This window comes from Ictalurus punctatus, unplaced genomic scaffold (assembly GCF_001660625.3).
Source record: "Ictalurus punctatus breed USDA103 unplaced genomic scaffold, Coco_2.0 Super-Scaffold_100060, whole genome shotgun sequence".
NCBI classification, from domain to species: Eukaryota; Metazoa; Chordata; class Actinopteri; order Siluriformes; family Ictaluridae; genus Ictalurus; species Ictalurus punctatus.
The window spans coordinates 436,444-456,398 of NW_026521090.1; the positions used below are offsets into that span (position 1 = coordinate 436,444).

General features: G+C 39.1%; 1 non-coding gene across 1 annotated transcript; it reads left to right on the plus strand.

Annotated features, from left to right (window-relative positions):
* Positions 1-15,919: 15,919 nt before the first annotated feature.
* trnag-ucc (transfer RNA glycine (anticodon UCC)) lies at positions 15,920-15,991 on the plus strand. Its single transcript has one exon. It is a non-coding gene; the product is annotated as a tRNA-Gly (tRNA).
* Positions 15,992-19,955: the final 3,964 nt, after the last annotated feature.

Below are 19,955 nucleotides of genomic sequence, written 5' to 3' on the forward strand. Positions count from 1 at the left end.
TTTGGTTGATGCATGACATTTAGGTTCAAACACAGTGTGTACATCGACTGTAACACAGATAGTGAAAATGGAAATGTGAAAAGAGAAGGCCAGTGATTAGAGAGAGAGAGAGAGAATGGGGAAGAAGAAGACGTTAGCAGGTGAAAAGCAGTGCCTAGTGTTTGTTTTAGAAAAAGAGAGCTATTGTGTGACCGTTGGCGTTAGGCCCGCCTCCTCGCCTGTTCTCAACTAGGTCCTGTCGAGTGTGGATAAATAGGTGGGCGCTGCGCGAGAAGTTTTATTGAGTGACTTGACTTCGGGAGCAGCATCATGTCTGGAAGAGGCAAGGGTGGTAAGGGACTCGGCAAAGGAGGCGCTAAGCGCCATCGCAAGGTGCTTCGCGATAACATCCAGGGAATCACCAAGCCGGCTATTCGCCGTCTGGCTCGCCGTGGTGGTGTAAAGCGTATTTCTGGTCTGATCTATGAAGAGACTCGCGGTGTGCTGAAAGTGTTCCTGGAGAACGTGATCCGCGACGCCGTCACCTACACCGAGCATGCCAAGAGAAAGACCGTGACCGCCATGGATGTGGTGTACGCCCTGAAACGCCAAGGACGCACCCTGTACGGTTTCGGCGGTTAAACGCTCTAACACCGAACGACGCGAACACAACGGCTCTTTTAAGAGCCACCCACATGTCTAGAAAAAGAGCTCTTCCGTGGGGGGGAAGGCTTTTTCTTTCGTGAAGCATAAGGCATCAAACGCTGTACAGAAGTAGCGTAAGTGGTAGATCTATTTGTATTTTTTTGTAATAATTCTCTCTCTTTTTATATATATATATATATATAACTCCGTATATATTAAATATTGTATTATATATAATATCGTACAGTATACAATATTAGATACATATATATTAAATATTGTAACTTGTTTGATTAAAACAATTTAGAAAATGATTTTAGTAGAAACTTCTATATTTCTCTTTCTCATACGCACGCATGCATGCATATATATATATAAGAGAGAGAAGTGGGGGAAGTCAAGTTTTTTCTGTTTTTTCAAGCATAAGGTATCAAACGCTCTACACAAGTAGAAAAAGTGATAGATAAGAACTATCTGTGTACATAAAAAGAGAATTTATTTTTGTTTTTTTGCACACTTTATTTTTTTTATACATTTATATGCACAGTATTAAATATTATAACGTGTTTAAAATGAGTTACAAGACGGTTTTAGTAGAAACTTACTTCCGCGTTTCTTTCTCTTTCTCTCTCTCTCTCTCTCTCTCTCTCTCTCTCTCTCTCTATATATATATATATATATATATATATATATATATATATATATATATATATATATATATATATATATATATATATATATATACATACATATATATATACATACATATATATATATATATATACATATATACATATATATATATATATATACATATATATATATATATACATACATATATATACATATATATATATATGTATATATATGTATATGTATATATATATATACATACATACATACATATATATATATATATATATATATATATATATATATATATATATATATATATATATATATATATATATATATATATATATATATATATATATATGTGTGTGTGTGTGTGTGTGTGTATAATTTTTTTCAAGGCAATTGTTTTTTCATAGTGCACGTTGCACTGTAAATACAACGGCGGGAAGGGAAACAAAGCGTAGCGGAGGAGGGAGGAGCAGTAGGAGGCGCCATGCAGGAGGAGGTATCGAATTTTGGCCAATCAAAAAAAGGTGTCTTGTGTGGACGTCATTAGCATGTGGGTCTGTAAATAGAGCGGGCGCGAGGCGGGCGTTAGTCATTTTCTGTTCGTTTATTCGAGAAGCAGCATTATGCACGATCCAGCCAAGACCGCGCCCAAGAAGTCACCACTCAGTCGCCACTCAGTGTCTTGCTCAGTTGGGATAAATTTGCACCTTTAATATCTGTATACCATGTTGATATTTCTGTAAAGCTGCTTTGAGACAATGTCTATTGTAAAAAGCGCTATACAAATAAAATTGAATTGAATTGAATTGAATTAATCTTTCTAGTTAGATTCTGTACTGAAAAACACTCTCTATTCGACAAGTCAAACAGGTTTCCAACTTTAGTTATCCCAGCTAAAACAAAGTTAGAAATTTCGGTGTTGGACATAGTGCATTTTTTAGAAAACCAAGGACTGTGCAGAAGTGGTTCATCAAAACCAAAATGTTCTTTCCGCTCCGACTTAAAGCAACCCCAAGCTTCAAGAACCAATCCATAAAACCTTATCTTAAACATGTCTTTTACCACATTTCCCGAAATCAGAAACATTTGTTTATGAAAATCCATCTTGTTTTTTCCCTGTAGAATGGCAAGGCCAAAGCTAATCCATGGTAGCGAGTCCGACGAGTAAAGCAGTTTTTGGGCGGTCTGCAACCTCATGGATTTCACCTTAGAGGCTAAATGAATTAATCCCTGACCGCCATCGATTGTAGGGAGACACAGTACTCCCGGGGGAAGCCAATGATGACCACCCCAAAAGAAGTCTACAAAGGCTTTTTGAAGTTGTGACAAAAGCTCTTTCTGAGGGTCCAACACGGTTAGACGATGCCACAGCATTGAGGTGGCTAGATTATTCACCACCAGCACCCTGCCTTTGTAGGAAAGCTGGGCTTGAATCCACTTCCATCTCTGGAGCTTGCCTGTCACTTTTTCTACAAGTCCTTCCCAATTCTTGTTCATGTGCTGTTCAGTCCCAAAGAACAGCCCCAGTATCTTAACCCCCTCTTTATTCCAAGGGCGCTGATGTGGAAGCTGAGGTGGATTTTGGTGTGACCAATGGCCTAACAATAAAGTGTCAGTTTTTCCCCCAATTGATCCGTGCGGAAGAAGCACATGGAAGAAGGTGAGATGTTGGAACTGTAAATCCTTGCAGCTTCTCTCTCAGCATCCTCAACATTGACTCAATGGAAATCGTGTACAAGAGACCAGACAAACTACACCCTTGTCTCACACCTCTACCTACAGAAAAAGGTCTGGTCAAAATTCCATTTATTTTCAGCATACTATAGACATCTTTATAAAGAAGCCTTATCCATGAAATAAACTGATTCCCAAAGCCAAAGCTTTCAAGTATTTTGAACAGGTATTCATGGTTAACTTTATCAAAGGCTTTTTCTTGGTCCAAACACACAAGACCAAGATCTAATTTATGCAGTTCCGTTAAGTACTCCAAGTCCCGCACAAAAAAACGATCGTCAAATATAGATCGCTTGGGTACACAGTAGGACTGATCTTCATGGATGATGGACGCTATAGATTTTTAAAGATGATTTGTCAGAGTTTTAGACAATATTTCATAATCAGTTCCTAAAAGAGAGACCAGTTACCAGTTCTTCAATAAACCAAGATCTCCTTTCTTGGGTAAAAGAGTCACTACAGCTCTTCTACAACGGAGGGGTAGGATATTTGACTCAAAGCTTTCAAGAAACACCTCATACAAATCCTGACCAATGAGGGACCAAAAGGCTTTATAAAATTCAGAAGTCAAGCCATCCAATCCTGGTGATTTTCCCGAAGATTGCTGCTGGACAGCTTCCATTAACTCCTGAAAGGACAGAGGTTTCTCCAGCTTAGCTTTATCTTCATGTCCAAGATGCGGCAGTCCATCTGAAAGCAGATTAATTGCTCCAAGGTCACAGGGTTGTGCAGTATATAATTCTTCATAAAAAGATAGAGTTTGCGAAAAAATTTCTTTCTTTTCCGTTATTTCTTTCCCATTTAACAATTTAAGATGATTTATATTCTTTTTTTCTCTGATGTTCTTTTCCAATGAAAAAAAGAAAGTTGTTGAAGAATCCATGCTGTTTAACTGAAGATATCTTCCCAGTATGGATGTACTATGACTTCTCTCTTCATACAAATTTTTCAAAGTCATGTTGTACTCATCAAGCATTTTTGCAGTTTCCGTCTCTTCACCGTCACTAATGGAGCTGCTTAGCTTCAGAATCTGCTGTTCCAAAAACTTAACCTTTTCCTTTAGTTCAGTCAGGTGACTCCTTGTTTATTGTTGGCACAAGAGCCGGATCTGTACTTTTCCAAAATCCCACCACTGGCTTAAAGTATTATAGTGTGATTTTCTCTCTCTTCACTCTCCCCAAAACTGAGCGACTAATTGTACGAAAACTTTATCTTGCAATAATCTATTATTAAAACGCCAAATCTTATAGTATGAGTTACTCTGTTATAGTCATAGTTACTGCAATATAGTGGTGATCCGAAAATGGTGTTGGCGAAATATCACTATTGGAAAATCTTCCTCTGTCGTTCATCTGAACATAAAATCTATCGAGTCGTGCACCGGAAACTGTATTAGAATTCATTTTCACCCATGTATATTGTTTACTGCCAGGGAAAGCTTCTCTCCATACATCTACAAGACTATGAAACTGAACAACGGTTTTGAGAGTCTCAGACGAATTTGGATGAGGTTCAACATGATTCCGATCCATAGTGTAATCGAATGTACAATTAAAATCACCAGCTAAAATTATTATTCTATTCTGCGAAACTTTTGAAATAACGTCTTTTAATTTTTTTAAAAAAGAAGCTCTTTCTGCCCCATCATTCGGAGCATAAATATTAATAAGAGATTGCGGTAACTCAAAGCGTAAATTCTATAATTTGCATTCTTCCAGGTATAATTTCTTCAGCTCTACTGTCTTGAATTTGTAAATCCGATGAAATAAGAACTTCTACTCCGGCACTCACGTTTGAATCATGGCTCACTGAGCCATTGCACCTGATTGTCCATATATGTGTGTGTGTTTTTTGCAGAAAAACTACACTTGCTTTTTTCCAACTAAAAAAATCGAACAAAGCGAATCATTGTTCAGCACCACGACATCCATTAACGTTCAAAGATCCTAAGTTTAAGGATGCCATGATGCTGACTATTGAATAAATGACGAATGACATCTCAACACAGGTCTCATTATCTCCTCTCTTCATTACAACATATTCAAACCTTCTTCGCCTTACGGTTAATCATGACTTTTACCTTTGTTATTATTTTCCTGAAGTGATAAAGCTTCTGAATGCTAAGCTCTTCGTCAGTTGCTTTATTCATCGCCATTTTACACGACACCAAAAAGCGCTTTAAATCAGGGAAAAAAGTCTCAATTTGTGGTTTCCGAGCTCCTTTAGTCTCATCTAGAAAGTCATTAATTTGCTTTAATGTGTACAGTCTAGCACTGAGAGACTCTGTTCCTTCAGCGTCATCCATATCAGAAAAACTCTCTATGCTCTCTAGATCAACATCTGAGTCATTTTCAGAGTAAGCATACTCTGAACTCATGGTGGACATCTGAGTACAAATATCTACAGCTGCTTCACTTTCACCATCTCCTTTATTACTTTCTATTTCTGTCTGTTCTTTTTCTGATGGTTTATCATGTTAATTTACTGTCTGAGTCAATGTTTCTCCACTACTTGCCTGACTTACCCGCTCCTCGTTGTAATCATGATTTTCTACATCTCCTGCATCAGGATTCCCTTTAGGTGCTGTTTTAACATCTGGAACGAGATGGTTCTGTCTATGCTCCTTCACTTTGGAACTCTCTTCCTCCTGAACTCAGGGAAGCCCAGACTTTTGGCATTTTTAAAGCTCTTCTCAAGACACACTTTTTTAAACTTGCATTCGACTGCTGATGTCTTTTTCGATTGTTTAATAATTATTTTTATTAGTATTAATGTTGTTATTTTTATTCTTATTAACCTTTATTTGTTTTATTTTTCGGTGGACTGTGATTTTATGTACAGTGCTTTGAGAAGCTGCTTTAAAGGCGCTTTATAAAATAAAGTTGTTTATTATTATTATTATTATTATTATTATTATTATTATTATGGTTATTTTGTCTGGCATGTCACTCGGTTGTTTGAAGATTAGACGGTCTGACATGTCCTAGTTCTCCGCACAAAAAACACAGCATATGATCCGAACTAATAAAGATTGTGTAATCTTTGCCTTCATTAGTCAGTTTTACAGCCAGATTGAGCGGATCCTGTTGTTGATTCAGAATCATGTTCGTAAATCGCCGAAACGACACAACGTGCTTGATATCCGGATTTTTCAGACCGAGTGGAATCAGGTCGTGTCATTAATCGCGAGTCCGCATTTAACCAGGTCATCTACCATCTGAACCTCAGCGAGAAAAACAACAACAGCTTTATTCATCCTACAAGCTGACTGGATATTTGACCACCGACCTGTTCACTGACTGCAACCAGCACATCTTCCACAGATACGGAGTCATCAGGTGTACGTTTAAATCCATGTCTAAGAGTCAAGCGTGAGAAATCTCCCCTTCACCCCATTTGTCAAAGTTTTCCGACCGAAGTCGGCGCTCAAAGAAGTTTTATGTCTAAGATTAATCTTTTTTTTTTTTTTTTTTACATGAATCTTAAAAAAGAACTAAGAAATTGATTAAAAGTAACAAACTCTCAAAAGTGTGCCGCAAAACTCTCGACTCCTCCCACTGCCCACAATCCTGAGAGAGAGACAGAGAGAGTGAGAGAGAGATAGCAAGAGAGAGAGACAGAGCGAGAGAGACTTTTTTTTTTACTTTAAGACACCTTTAATGTATTCAATTTTGGTATATTTACATATCTACATTTTTAAAATAATTATTTTCATTTTTTAAAAAGAAGAAGAGAGAAGAACCCCCTCAGACCCCCCACCCCCACCCTCAACCCAGAAAACCCCAACCCTTTCAGTTCTACTACAAGTCCATTGTAGTCATATAGTGTACAAATGTCCACAGTGCTATTCATATTATAGCTTTTCTTGCGGCTGATGTCCATTTTCTCAGTCTGAACCGTCTCCGTGGTGACAGCACGCCCAGGTTTTCAGTTTTTATTGCTTGTTGTGCAGATTGAATTATTTTTTTTCCCTGCCCGAGAAGTAGTTAGTTAGCAAGACGTTACGATTTCCTTTTGTTAAGTCTAGAAAACAGTTTAACTGTTCTGTGGTGTACAGTTCTTCAGGTTGTTCTGAAAAGTTTGGAGTAGGTGGGTTACCTGATCCTGCTTCATTCACCTCCTTAAACCCTGCCTCTGATGCCCATATCCCCAATCTGAAGCGTCTCGTTGGTGACAGCACGCCCAGATTCTCACCTGTTGTTGTGTGCTCCACAGATTTTATGATTTTTTTTCTATCCGGAAAGTAGTTTGTTAGTACGACATCATCTTGTCCTAAAATCTGCTCCAAGAACCAGGTTAACTGTTCTATTGTGTAAAATTATCCTGGCTGTTCGACCACATCCTCCTCCATGTCTGTGAGGGGTTCTCCTCCTGTAGCTCCTGCGCTGCGGTCTGGTTCTCCTGCATCACAACACTATGTTGTGGCTGTTTGGAAAACATAAAGGTAGTCGGCTGATCTATGGTGACCTCTTCCTCCTCTTCCTCATCATCTGTAAACTGTTCTTCTCTACCAGCTCCTGTGCTGCTCTCTGGGCCCGAGTCCTCCTGAGAGAGAAATAGTTTGTATATAATGTACCCTTAGTTTTGACAGGTATAGGTCAAAGGTCAAAAAGATACACATTCTAACTCTCTATATCTAGATCAAAGGTCATGATCATAAAAATATTTATAGTTATGTTAAATCTGGATCACATCCATTGGTGACAGAAACGTTACCATACATGGTACGGCCATGTGTTTTCCACCCCACACACGTTGCACACATGATCTTTAACACTCTGTGGTAGGTCATAAAAATATATATAGTTATGTTAAATCGGGATCCCATCCATTCCTGACACAAATGTTACTATACATGGAATGGCCATGTGTATTACACACAGACATCCAAACAAAAATATGACACACACAAACACACTTTATTTTCACATTATTTAAAAGGAATTTAAGTGTTATGTACTAAATTACCATAATTATGAACACAAGTTGTTAAGTTGACAATCATTTTTAAAATTACGTTTCTCCATTTAGATTGTCTGCAGTAGAATGCAGTCTTTTAAACCAGGAAAAATGACTGCCTTTAAGTTGTATAACAATAGTAAGTAAAATCCAGTGATTTAAATTACAAATCTCATACATAACATCTCTGCAGGATTTATAGACGTTAAAGCACTGAATGAAATGAGCAATATAGACAAAAAATAAACACTCTGTGTCTACTACTTTTATCTCTCTCATAGTACATTTACATTTATTCATTTAACAGAGTGTTAGAGGACCTGTAGACTGCACAAATACTAAGGACATTACAATTTATCATTTCACTTACAATTAAATTCTACTACAGCAATGAATTTGGGGCATGTTCTCAATAGTGATATGACCAATAGTGGACTCGTGTATAGGCTACACCTGCTAATACATTTGATGGACTATTTTGCACTACTACACGTAGCTAATGCTAGTCATATTTAGCAGTGTAATTTGAATATCACTCTTTAGTTTACTGTAGCAGTGGATAAGAAGGAAAAAAATTCATTTGACAAATCTGCTCATCTAGAGAGGGCTTTTCATTTGTGCTATAGGAAAGATAAGCATGATTACATTTCTGCTTATTCATGTAAACCTCAACTACATTGTGTAATCTAATTTCATGTATTGATACATTTTTTAGTTTATTTTTTAAATCTTTTGTCATTCGCACACGTAGCCTTCTAGCTCCACAGCCTTTGGACTGTGGATAGTAGATAAAAGTAGTAGACACAGTGTGCAATATGTGCAATGTTCCGTACGTCATATAATAATAATAATAATAATGAGTCTTTATTGATCACATATACATTACAGCACAGTGAAATTCTTTTCTTTGCATATCCCAGGTTGTTAGGAAGTTGGGGTCAGAGCACAGGGTCAGCCATGACACAGCGCCCCTGGAGTAGAAAGGGTTAAGGGGCTTGCTCAAGGCCCAACAGTGGCAGTGCTGCCCCCATCTTGAATCATATTACCGTAAATACTTAAATGTGCAGTCATTTGTTTCTTTTTTTCACTTTTTTATTCAATTCCTGCTTATTCAGGCTCAGAGTCATGTAGGCTGCATTGAATTTTATTTTAAATTCCCTCATCTCTTTCTCAGCGACTTTATCACTAGCACGTTGCACTGCTTTCACGATTGGGGTGGCACGAGGGGCAGACCTAGCAATGACACAATCCCTGGCGGTCTCATGTTTTTTACTGTCAGCATGCTTCTTTACGGTTTCTTTTTTAAAATGACTCGAACTGGTAATGAACTCTGTTTTACCAGCAATATCTTGTCCTGCTTTAGCACAAAAGGTGCAGTACATTTTCCCTTTGTCATAACGTAACCAGGCGAAGTCTTGTAGCCAAGCTGATTTAAACTGTCTTGTCGGGATGAGAGCCGCAGGGACGGGAGAAGACTCAACTCGCTGCGCTTGGCTGTCATCATCTATAAAAGATTGCACACCGATTGAAACGGGCTGGGATGACTCAAATGTCACTTGGGAACTTTCACTGGTCGAGTTGGTCTCAACATCGTGGGCATCTGATGTAGAGGAGGCAGGGTTTGGACAGGCAGGGGATGAGGAAAAAGTCTGATATTTTTCTTGTCAGCTGACTAACGTTAGTTAACTACGCAGTTAGCTAGCCTACATATAACGGATAAATTCACATTCTACCAAACTAAACCACATCAAACTAAATTAAACACCTTTAATAAAAAGGCTCAGGCAGGATTAGGTTAGGGGATGACTCAACCCAACACTCAACCCAACCCAACCCAACACCTCCCACTTTTTGTGGGAGGTGGCACAGGCACAAAAACTTGTCCTTCATTCTGTATATATTTCTCTATATGTATTTAACATTCTATGAGAAAATATCAGTTGTATAAAAAAAATGGAAAAGAAATTATATATATTTTTTAATCTACATATTGTGTTAAAAATGAATTCTGCCACTTTAAAAAAAATGAATTTTCATGAATCTCATGAAAATGAATCACATGTAAATGAATCACATGAAAATATATCACTTGAATATGAATCTCATGAAAATGAATCATACGTAAATGAATCACATGTAAATGAACCATATGAAAATGAATAAATAAATTAAAGACTTTTTAAAAAATCTGCCCAAATGTAAGATGTTTTAGGTGAGTTTAACTATTGGGGGTTGGAGGATCAGTTTAGAGAACATATTATTTGTTTCTGATGGTTAAGTTCAGGGTTAGGGTTGGCCCCTGAGTTTCAACATTGGAAAAAGGAGTTTTTATTGGTTAAAAATTAGGTGATTAGAGTTTATTGTTTGGGTAAGCCCCTAGATTTCAAGATAAAAAATGGTTTTAATGGTTGGAATAGAAGTTCTAATTGGGTTTAAGGGTACTGGATCTATGTTCCCCTATTGTCCAACTTGTACAGATGAAATTTAATCTGGCCCAAATTTAGAGCCGAACCAGGAAAAAGTTCCATTAATTTTGTCCATGTTCCCTCTCAGATCCTTCTTCCTATTGATTACTCCCCTCTCCCCTGAGAAGAAATGCCTTTCTCTCTATTACCCCCACACACATTTTATATATAATATAATATTATATTTATATTTTTGTGTCACGATATGGCGATTGAGATGGATGCAAGTGCAGATTTTTCAAGTTTAATAAAGAACTAAACAAAATACAAAAGACACTGACATTGGGGCAAATCACTGTGGCAAAGACTAAACATAAACCAAAGAGAAAAACACAGCACCAGGGACAAAGGTAAAGAAAGACAAACGTGAGACAAAGAGTGCAGTGAAAACTGTGGCTAAATACACAAGTGCTTACCAGGAATGTGATCCAGGTGCAGGTGGTCATGTGACTGTGATGCAGTGGCTGCTGGGAACTGTAGTTCAGATTTCCTTCTCTGATTACATGACATAATGGTGTATGGTGTAATATGTGGTAATGTACGGGTATTACTCTGTGCGTGTGTGTGTGTTTATACAGAGGCTGAATGTGTTGGCCACTCTTGGGTAACTTACCCAAAATACATCAGAGCATCATCACAGCTCTCATTACTGTAGATGGCCAGCCAGAGACATCGTCACCGAGCTCATCAATGAAAGGGTACAGATGGCTACACACCTTCTCTTCAGAGCGAAGGGAATCATGGGTGTGGTCAGATCTGATTGGTCAGAAGCTGTTAATAAATCTTTTAAAAATAACTGCAGCTCTGACAGCAGTGCATATGCAAATCAGTTCCCAGGTTTATACAGTATGAACGCACTCATTATAAACTATCCACGCTATATCGTCAGCGAGAATGCCCAATTCGTATACAGTGAGACCGTATATACATCACGTCTTTGTGTATGTGTTCACGTAGGTGGACTCGAGCAGTAACTTTGAGTAGCAGAGGCAGCTGTGCTAATACTGGGACGTGGATCTGGATAAGTGTGTGGCCAGAATGGCTCTGTATCAGTACATCTACGGATATGAGTACCCGGGAGCCTGCCTGCGTCTGGTCATCATCCCGCTCACAGTAAAGACATGTTAACAATATGTTAAGAATTCATAATGCATAATGTAGTGTAGTGCATGTTATTATAATAATATTTATTTAAATACTATGCGTAATGCATTACGGAGGCTTTATAACATGCTTCGAATGCGTTTATCGCTCATTATAGGCGTGTGAAAGAGTGAAGTCTTAAAGATACGTTCGTGTGTGACCTTTCCATCAGGAACATGTTTAATGTAAAAAAAATCTTCTTGGAAATTACATGCTTGTGCTTGTTTGTGATGGTTTTTAGGACCAGTGCTATCTGTATCTGATGGGTAACACCTCGAATAACAGGTGTGTAGAATGTGTGAGCTTGATCCTTTCACCGTTAGCCAGACAGAGTATCTTGTTGTTGTCCAACACGGAGGTAATTTTCTCAATCCACAGGCACGTCCACAGGTACGTCACTCACCACCCACTTGTGCGTGTCGACGATGTCACTGCCGAGGGACGTTTGATGGCACTCCGCTCCAGTGTGAGAGGGTCGCCTTCACCATACAGCTCGTCCATGCTCACTGACTGTGGGTTGAGCACGTAGGTCTCGATGGGCTTGTATAAGGGATTCACCTCGCAGCCCTCTGTCTCGTGGAGGGTGCGCAGTGCGTCAGCGAGGGCACGGTACGCCGTGGTCTAACCGCCTCTTGTAGGGCACACCAGCAAGACGCCCTGGTGCACCAGCATGGTCTCGTACAGCTGGATCACCATGGCGGTCATGCTGGAGAAGGGCTGCAGGGAGCGGGTGCATAGAGCTGCCTCGATGTTCGACTGAAGCGCGCCGTAGTCATGCTCGGGGATGCCCACACCAGGAAAGAGGTCCGACAGAATACCGTTAAACGCACACAAGAAAGATTGGATTGACTCGATTGACACTAGGTTCAAGATTTTCAGATTATGGATGTTCAGATGTTCCAGGATTCTTTACTTTTCATCTAGTATAACATTACAAGGTGCTAATGTTATATACTTTAAATGTTTTTAAAAAAAAGTTATATAGTATATGATTACAGCTTTTTAGTTGCAAAGAATTTGCAAATGTCAGTTAATTCTATTTCCTAATTTGTCCTGGAATTTCCTCCTAGAGCCTGATTCCAGTGATCCTGTGATAATGACCTTTGGTACTCCAAATGTAAACTTTGGTGTTCTTTACTATTTATCAGTTTATTTTATTTTAAGTTCTGCATCATCCTTGAGTAACTTGGATTGAAGCGGCCTCCAGGTTGTCCCAGAGCTCAGTCCTGCCTGCGTAGCCTGGGTTCATCGTGATTAATGCAGCTTCCTACAAATGGAAGCAAGGGAAATGATAACGATTCAAACCCTTGCTAATATTCTGAAATCGATTGCAACACTGAGTGAGTCTGTTCCAAGAATCGATTCAGCACAAATCTCGAATTAAAGGTTAGGGGAACAACCCACAATATTAAGTACATAGGATCATTATCATGATTAACAGGGCGATTCCTAATACCTGGTGTCAATTCGTAGATACCAGGTAATGGGAATAGAGTCGATTCAAAGGAATCAAGCTTTGGAGTCGACTCTATAGTCATTGTGAATATGGAGTCAACTCCAAAGCTTGATTGTGGGGGAAGCATGACTGAAGAACCTTTATTTCTCAGTTTGGGAACAATCCCAAAGAAATAGTCGGGAGACGCAGAGCGTTTGGCATCGTTGTGACAAACGCTTAATCTCACAGCTTTTTTTTTAGTTTTTAATTACTCAACAACTAAGACACAACCCCCTCGTTTATTCCTTCACTTTCATCTTTCACTACTTTTTTTTATTTTGCATTTTGTTCTGATTCTTTCCCCTTGAATGTCTGGCTAGAACTTTCTGGAACTGGGAGCTAATGCTAAATTTGATGTTCTGTTAGAAAAGACAGCTTGATGTGTGGTTTCATTAAATTCATTCAATTTAAATATCTTGTCTTTCTAAGAAAAACTTCTGATTAAGCAATGCACTATACCATATTCATGAGAAAGTAGAATGTTGTATTTGTTATTTGACGTTTGTGTAAATTCAAAACGTCGTTTTCAGCTAGTGATTAAAGAATTGGTTCATGAGTCATCTTTGTCAGATATGCTGGTGGCGCTTTCTGATTTTAGTCACTTAACCATTCAAAAGAGTTATTTGTGTGTGGAACAGTGTTGCATTGCACCCGCGAATACCTGAAACCTGGAATGGAAAATAAGTTTTATTTTGTTCCAACACTTTTTTGTTGTTGTTGTTGTTGTTGTTGTTGTTGCTCCAAAACTGAAAAGTGTTAAAATGGAAGCAGAAGTAAGTGTAGCTTCTTAAATTGTGTAGTGTAACGCAGTGTTTTTCAATCTTTTTTGAGCCATGGCACATTTTTTACATTGGAAAAATCTTGTGGCACACCACCAACCAAAAATGTTACAGAATGGCACTCTGTAGCCTAATACAGTGTATATAATTACAATATAGTTTCTCAATTTATTTATACTCACTCAGTGTGAAACCTGGGCCTGTATAGATGAACACAAAGCCGATATCCTGGCAGGAATTTAAGAAAGGCATACACGAAGCTCTTCAACAGCTTTCAGTCTCTCTCTGTTTTTAGTTTTTATAGCAGTTAGGCTTGAAAAGCTCAGCTCACACACATATGTTGTGGAAAATGGGAGCAATGTCAAAACTTTGTTGGCCGGAATGGGGAATTCCTTGGCAGCAGTCAACCAAAAACTGTCCAAAGGAAGTTCAGCAAATCTTAGCTTTAAACCACGGTGTTGTTTCAGTTCAGTTAGTTCCTCCTGCTCCTGTAAAGTTATGTCCTTTCCAATAGCAGTCAAGGCATTCAGTGGAGGCTGAAGAGAAATAAAATGACAACTTCTCCTCAAGAGTTTACAGATGTTTACCTATTACCTTGCACAGTGCAGCAGGGTGATCTTGTCGTTCCTCTGTGAGTGGGAACATCTCAAGGTTGGCACTTTGCACATGTTGTTGCCAGAGGTGCACCTTTAAATGGAATCCATTTATTTTATCTCATTTCGGCCTTGCATCCGTGTGTTTGGTTCATTCAGATGATGAAATATATCTGCCAGGTATGCCAGCTTTGCACACCACAACACTTGTGCAATTTTCCCACGCAAGTCCTCCCTGGTCAATTTGACCCAAAAAATTTCCTCTCCTGTTGTTTTTTCTGGCAGTGCCTTACAAAATAGGAAGTTTTCTCTAATGGCATCTCCATCCACAAAACGCACATTTTCCAAGAGCTGAGAATATCCGTAGACTCATCAAGTTGCAACGCAAATTTCCTACTGATGCGTATCTTTTCCAAAACATGGCTTTCGATGTCTGTAGACATATCATCAGTACGTCTGGCGATTGTGTTATCTGAGAGCGGGAGTTTAGATATGTCTTTAACCGCATCAGGGCCGAGCATCTCGTTGACAGTGTCTTTGCGGGCAGGTAGTATTAACGTCTCTGCCACAGTGTGGGACTTTTTTCATTTAGCTACAAGTTCAGCAAGTAGCTTTGAGGGCTTTCTAATTTACCTTTGTAGTTTTTCTCATTAATGTTGCCTGTTTTGGTGTTTTCACGCAGGCAAACAAAATAGTCCATCGGCTTGTTTTGAAGCGACGGGTGTTTCGCTTGGAGATAGGGTTTAAGCTTGCTTGGCACCATGGCGCTATTGGACTGCTTCTCGCCACACACCAAGCATAATGGAGTCGGGGTCATCTCATCGCTGGTGAAAGTAAATCCTAACGAAAGATAACTTTTGCTGTATTGCCTCGAGCTCACCGTCTTTGCTTTCTTTTTACCACCACTCATACTAGGCCCTTCACCTGGGTCACAATCTTGTCCAGGGCCCAGTTCGGAGTTTGCATTTTTCCTTTTTAAAAACTTCTCCATCACTGCCACCACGACCTGTCGCATGTGTCACTAATTCTCTTGTCTCTAAGAAGGTAGGAGGCAATTACCTGCTGCCACCCGGACGAATATTACATTACTCTGCCAGTCACTATATTACAGCACAGACACTCAACAATGGCTTATTATTTGCAGATAATCATGAATAAATTTTAATAAAAAAGTATTTTAAGACTAAGTGAAATTGGACAATTTCTCAAGGCACGCCTGACGATCTCTCACGACACACTAGTGTGCCACGGCACAGTGGTTGAAAAACACTGCTCTACGGTATGTAGACTGCATTACATGCGTGTTGAGCAGAGAGGAGATATTATAATATTATACAGTATCTGGAAATATAGTGTGTGACTGCTGCTGAAATAAGGAAGAGACTTAGGATTCTCCTTTTCAAATCTGAAACCAAATTGCTGAAGCAGTACAATACTTACCTGAACAGATTACTCTGCGAAGTCTTTAGTTATTTAAACTAAGCATTGGTGGTTCAGTGGTAGAATTCTCGCCTTCCACGTGGGAGGCCCGGGATTCAATTCCCGGCCAATGCCGCAGTGAGTTTTGACAGTTAAGCCTTCACCAAAAGAACATTACAAGCCTTATCATTTCTGCCCACTCTAGACCAACTCCATGCTGCTGAAATATACAAGAGACCTAGGATGCTCCTTTTCTATTTTGAAACCAAACTGTTTAATCAGAACAATACTTAATGAAAAGCACACTCTGCATTGTCCTTACTCCTTTAAGATAAGCATTGGTGGTTCAGTGGTCAAATTCTGACCGACCACGCGTGAGGCCGGGGTTCCATTCCCGGCCACTCACGACTGAGTTTTGAATATTGAGCATTCACCCAAAGAACTCTACAAGCCTTAGACACAGTCCATGTTGCTCAAATATACAAGAGCCTTAGGATGCTCCTTGTCAATTCTGAAACCAAATTGCTGAGTCAGCACAATACTTACCTGGAAAGCGTCCTCTGTGAATTCCGGGTTAGATTCCAGGCCAATGCACAACTGAGTTTTGGAGACGTTTGTGTTGCTTGAGCCTTCACCCAAAGCACTTCACAAGCCTTATCAATTCCGCCCAAAACTAGGGTAATGGACAAACTCCATGCTGCTGAAATATGGAAGAGATTCTCCTTTAGAATTCTCACCTGCCACACGGGGGCCAGTCACACGTAGGTGTAGAGCGCTGACTAGCCAATAGAAAGCGAGGAAAATCCAGGAGGAGGGTCGGACGAACCTAACATAAAAACATCCGTTCAAATATTTATATTATATTATCTGTTACATATTGTATCTATGTAATTTTTTAAAAGCGGCATTGTCAACATTTACTATTCCGATACTCTTTCAGTGTGTAAAATTAACTGTTAAAGAAGAATGTGAAATTAACAGTTGGTCAAAATCAAAATAACTATCGAAATAATATATGCAGGGTGTGTTATAGTAAGTTATTGAAAATGTATTCCAAATAAGGACTAAGATTTTAAAACATTTACAAATACAAGCTAGATAAAACATATTTACAAATACACAGGACAATTTTGTTTAGTTTTTTTAAATACAATGTTGTCTATACACAATTCCACAATGGTAGAGAGAGAGAGAGAGAGAGAGAGAGAGAGAGAGAGAGAGAGAGAGCGAGAGAGAGAGAGAGAGAGAGAGAGAGAGAGAGAGAGCGAGCGAGAGAGAGAGAGAGAGAGAACACAGAAGACGTAGAATGAGATTCATGGACAACAGTATTACACATGATTTGTAACTATTTACCAAAATCCAACCTTGTGCTTGGCTTGCAATCAGACATGCCATGCACAGACCTTAAATACTGTGTTTCACAACAAAGTTATTTTCTCTTTTCAACAATCCACCTCTGCCTCTCAGCCTCATAGAATGAGGACTGCTGAAACTCTGCCCATGTTGTCTCTGCGTTCATTCCCTGTGCCTGATACAGGGAGAGCACTTTAGAAGGACAGTAAATGTATTTGCCTGCCACTCCAGGGAAACCAGTGTGGATATGAGGGCTATTGGGTCCTTGTTTTAGTGGCTGGTGGCAGAACCTGCACAGATGACCAGAAGGCCCTCTGCAGAGTATGCCTCAAAGACTTTCCTGGAGCAGTAGAAGTATTTAACATCACCAGCCTGCTAAAAGAAATGTACAGAGGAGCCATCACCCATGTAACGAGAATTTGGCTGACCACAAGCTAAACAGGATCTAATTTGTTTTTTTGGTGTCTTCTCAACTGTTGCCTGTGTCAGAGGTACGTCTTCAGGAACACCACTAGCAGGTGGATTGAACGGAGCGGGAGGCTGTATTGTTCCTGACCACATCTTTTCTTTGAGGTGTTGACTTCTCTTGCAAAGAAGGATTGTCTTTAATGCTTCTTGCCTCTTCAGATGAGTCCCGAAGTAAATCACCTGATGGGCCTCTCCTGAAGGACACGTTGATTCTCCCAGGGATTTTTTTTTTCTTCATGCTGATGGCCTGAATAGTACCCATAGATATGAACAATTAACATAAATAAATATATAAAAAGAATTTACTTAGTTATGCATGTTTTGTAAAGTAAAATTATGGTCACTGATTCTTTTAAAATAACTTGACAGGTTTCATATTAGAGCAAAAGATCAATGACCCAAAATTTAATTATACAACTATTGAAAAGATACACATCTACTCTAATATATTCTAACTTAATCTAACATAACTGTGTGATCTGCTCACTTGTTACCAAAAGACTTAAGACAAATAAAAAGAAATAAACAAAAAGAGATGAAAGCCGAAAAAATAAAGCCAATAAAGTATTAACTGTTTTACGCGGTAGCGGAGGCCATTCAAAATGTAGATCTTCAAAAAAAATAAAAATTTTAAAAAAGAAAACACCAAGCTTCGGAACAGCGCCATGGAATCAACATGTGGCGAAAAATATATTGCATCCGTAGTGATAAGGACTACCACTGAGAATTAACTGGAGAAGTTAAGGAAAGTTGAGCATAACTACTTTCAGCTAACTACCCTGACAGCGGTGGGATTTGAACCCACGCCCCCAAAGAGACTGGAGCCTAAATTCAGCGCCTTGGACCTCTCGGCAAGAAATCTGGCATGGGCGCGACAAATGGGCTGTTGTGAGACTCAAGTGCCTTTCGCTTAACCGGCTCTGGCGGAGACATCTAACCATTTCCAGCTGAAGACAGAGCTAAGGCCTGGTCTTTTGGACGCGATTCGTCTAGGCTTAAGACCCCATGGTCCACGGTCACACCGGTAGTGTTTGCGGAAGAGCTCTTCTGCCATGACCTTACATCCCACTTACGGTGGTGCTTGAAAGTTTGTGAACCCTTTAGAGCTTTCTATACATCTTCATTACCGGGACCTAAAACATCGTAAGATTTTCACACAAGTATCAAAAGTAGATAAAGAGAACCTAATTACAGAAACCAGACAAAAACATTACAGATGGTCAGTTATTTATTGATGAAAATGATCCAGTATTGCATACCTGTGAGTGGCAAAAGTATGTGAACCTTTGCTTTCAGTATCTGGTGTGACCTCGGTGTGCAGCAACAACTGCAAACAAACGTTTCCGGTAACTGTTGATCAGTCCTGCACGTCAGCTTGGAGGAATTTTAGCCCATCCCTCATTTTAGAACAGTTTCATCTCTAGGATGTGGGTGGGTTTACAGCAGCTGTGGCCAAAAAGCATTCTAGCAGTTTTTGACATGTACATGTATTTCATCAGCACCGCTACAAGCTTATTTTTTCCCCCATAACACTAATATAGCCTTATTCTGTTTACTCAGAAAGACTATAATTTTATTTTCAGTTCCTCCTTAACTTCAGTCACTTCCTCACTGAAACCTATAATCAGAATAACTCCAAAGCTCAGGTATAAGCCTAAGTCTCCACTCTAAATCATGTGTCTAGAACACAGGCTCTGAACTCTTATCTAACACATTTAGTGTTTTATCTGCTCTAAAGCACCCACCTCAGCTCGTGCAGGCCACTTAATTAGCTGATGACTTGAATCAGGGGAGTGTTGTGGATAAACAATGTCATAAAATAAACATAAGGGAGAAGAAGGAAAAACGGGCACCTTGACACGTAGAAGCGGGATTAGGCGGACATTGACAGATTGGAATTACGAGCAATTTAAGAGCAGTAATAGTCAAAAAAAAAAGTCAAAAAGAAGTGTACGAGCTGAGGAGTGCTAAAACACACACACACACACACTCGTGCAGTCAAGGGCGGGCAAGTAGATACAACATACATAAACACACATGAATAACTTTAATAATATCTTATAGTGATAGAGAAACTCTATAAAAAACAGAATAGTAGCATATGCAGGACAGTAGAACTGTAATGATATTAAGAAGTTGGAAGTACAGTAAACCGCTTTTCAAGTAGTATAAATATATATAAAATAAGAAATATAGTGCAAATATGAAAATAAATTATAAATGAGAAGTACAGGAAAAAAAGGAAAATATAACTTACTCATGATTCAGATGATGAAGA